This window comes from Vicia villosa, unplaced genomic scaffold (assembly GCF_029867415.1).
Source record: "Vicia villosa cultivar HV-30 ecotype Madison, WI unplaced genomic scaffold, Vvil1.0 ctg.000364F_1_1, whole genome shotgun sequence".
In the NCBI taxonomy this organism is placed as follows: domain Eukaryota; kingdom Viridiplantae; phylum Streptophyta; class Magnoliopsida; order Fabales; family Fabaceae; genus Vicia; species Vicia villosa.
In genome coordinates this window covers 1,023,257-1,026,593 of record NW_026705165.1, presented here as the reverse complement: position 1 = coordinate 1,026,593, position 3,337 = coordinate 1,023,257, and the positions used below count along the sequence as shown (strand labels likewise).

Genomic DNA, 3,337 nt, shown 5'->3' with positions numbered 1-3,337 from the left:
CCTTTATAATTTACGGTCCCAAGAAAATCATAAATTAATAATTCATAGAAACTGAAAGAAATATATTACACTATTGAAATATGATTCAATAGTTGTCTGTTTTCCTTTAAGAATACATTGAACACATTTGTTCCTCTTGTTTACATTTACTATACTTCAAAAGTCATTATTGATTTCCAATGCATATGGACACAGTAGTTACTAATTTACGTTGACTCCCAAGGTTCGTTGCAACGTAATTCTAAGAGGCTTAGACTAATTTTCCTTTTTGTTTGGTACGTACAGTATAATTGCTTAAAAACTCTTTAAATTAATAATTATTAATTTATCGATAAATTAATAACTCTCTAAATTAATAAATTTCTCCGGTCCTGACATTATTAATTTAAGGAGTTTCTACTGTAAATCCAAAGCTAGAAAACGATGAAAAAAATTACCCGAAAAAGATGATAAATCGAGTCGAAGCCATACACAAAACTCACTCCACCAAACTAAAGTGACGGGACAAGTACCAAAAAGATGATTCGTGTCTTCCTCCTCAACCCCACAAAGAGAGCAAATCAAAAGATTAGAATCCGTCAAAATATGACGTCTCGCCAAAGCCGTCTTGGTTGGAATCTTATTGCATCCATTAAAATATCATGTAAATGTTTATTGTCTACTCACAACCAAAAGTTTGTGTAGTTGTTTTCTCAAACTAAGATCTCAATTTATAATTTTTTTCCGTAACTTTCTTAATAAATATCACATATATTATTAAAATTGATATTGAATATTTTGTAGCATATACGTCTAAAGTTAATGGTATGACTTATACTTGTGAGATGATAAATTCTAAATTAGATATTTAAAACATACAAAGTATGAATATTAAAATATTTATTTACATTAAGCCAACAAGTTTATATATGATAATTCCCCCCTTAACTTATAAATTATTTTTGGATGTGTTGTGTATAATTCAATTGCTCCAATATAGTACGCTAAGATGATTTTTGAAAGAATGTTGAAAAATGCATTTTATATGAATCTCATATTTGAAGTTTTATCTTGGTCCAATAATTGAATGCTTGTTTGAAACCCAATAGGCAAATTTTTAATTTTCTCAATATTAGGAGGGAAGAATAAACAACTCAAAATATGAACCAAAAGTTCAAACGCACAATTTAAAATAAAATATTATTATATCATTTTGATTCTTCAAGTTCATAATCAATTCATTTGTAGATTTTATGAAACAAATTATCATATGCTAATATTTCACTCAAAGTGGATTCTCCTATTGGACAATCTAATATTGCAAATGATAGAAAAGTTGATTCCAATGTTAAAAGTCTTCTACCAATAAAAGAAATTAAAGTTAAAGATGACCCAAGTGAGGATATGAAAATTCTAAGAGCGCTTTGACATAGTTTATTTTTAAGTTACAGAAGAACTAATCAAGTACTTCAAATATGAAACAAAAAGATAAAAAATGATAAATGATAACGATGATCATGAATCAAAGTCTACCAAAGATTGTAAACAAAGTGAGAATTGGTCAAAATAAACAGATCCAATGGAAGAAGAATTAAATTCACTTTACAATCGACTCGCTTTTTGAACTGTAGTCCGGACACCTCAAGGTGTGAAAACAATTGAATATAAATGAGTTTTTGCGAAAAAGTAAAATAAGAATGGTGAAATTGTGAGATATAAAGCTTGATTTGTTGCTAAATGATTTTCAAAAATACTTAAGATTGATTTTTATGAAACATATCCACCTATAATAGATTTAGTTAATTTTTTATATTTAATTAGCCTTGCACCACATAAACGGCTTAATTTAAATATGATAGATGTGACATTTACTTGAAACTCTCCGAAGGGTTTAATATATCTAAGATACATAATTTTAGATCTCGAGAAAATTATTCCATAAAATTGAATAAGTCTCTGTATGAGCTAAAACCGCATGAGCTTGTTTACCACTCGAGTCCAATTTTTTGATTTCCTTGAGAGTTTTCAAAAGCATAAAATAAACATCATTATTTTTAATCATTATTTATTAACTATATTTGTTATAAAATAATATTTAAAAAATTGTTCAACCTTATATATTTTCTCTAATTTCATTTTTGAAAATGATAAATTAAAACATTTTCTAAATTTATAAATTTAAAAGAAAAAATAATTTTAAAAATGAAAAAAATCTGTAAACTAAATAACATTTAATTAAAGCGTAAAATACTTTCATTTTATTAAGGTGGTCAATCATACTATTCTTAATCGAAAAATTAATCTCTACAATTATGCGCGTAAAATATTCAATTTATTTATAAAAAAATTATGAAACCAAGTAAATTCATTAGATTTCTTAGCATTTGTCCCCCACCAACAAACAATACTTTTTAAATTGGTTAAATGCTAATTGATGTAATACACTTTTAAAAAATCATTTACTTTAAAAGAAAAATATATGTAACTTAGTTTAGAATAGATATTTAAAAAATTGATTCTATTCAATTAAATGTAATTTAATTAGAATTGGTTTTTTTACAAATATACAAATTATAATTATATAAAAAAATAAAATAATAGATTAAATTTTAATAATAATTAATAAATTATTAAAAAGTTAAAGCTAATAAATAATAAATTATTGTAATTTACCATATTAATAATATAAAATGATATATATAGTTTAATTTAGTGTAATTTTAAAAACAAATCCAAATATTTTTCACAAAAACACATTCAAACACATTGTTTTTTACATGGATTTGAACTTTCTCATCCCTAGCTATAAAAATGGTATTGCATGGACGTGAGCCACACACTATAAAAGTGTTCTCAAAGACCCACTATTAGTTGGCCATAAATTTTCGTATAATATAACGTCATGTAAAATTTTCTTGGGAAATACATTCAACAGCGTTTGTAGTCCAACGGTTAGGATAATTGCCTTCCAAGCAATAGACCCGGGTTCGACTCCCGGCAAACGCAATGACTTTTTATTATGAATCACTTCTAAGGCAAGGCTTCATTCAATTTGGTGAACATTCGGAAATTGATATTTTCATCATTAAATTTTAGAATTTAGGATACTTAGAGAAATAATCAACAAGAGAAACTAATGTTATAATACTCCAATAAAAATATTAAATTATTACAAAAGATTTTGTTCATTTCAAATGTAGCAGTTGCTAGTGTTAAATTATATTTCATATTATTTTTAAAATCATATCCTAAATGTGCTAGCCATATTACAAAATCTATTGAATGTGTTAACTTTATTATCTATTGATAAAAAATGTTTAAATTACTTACAAGTTTGAAAAATAATTTGCAGCTAAAA

General features: G+C 25.4%; 1 non-coding gene across 1 annotated transcript; it reads left to right on the top strand.

The window, feature by feature from the left end:
• Positions 1–2,913: 2,913 nt before the first annotated feature.
• TRNAG-UCC (transfer RNA glycine (anticodon UCC)) lies at positions 2,914–2,985 on the top strand. The gene has a single exon. It is a non-coding gene; the product is annotated as a tRNA-Gly (tRNA).
• Positions 2,986–3,337: the final 352 nt, after the last annotated feature.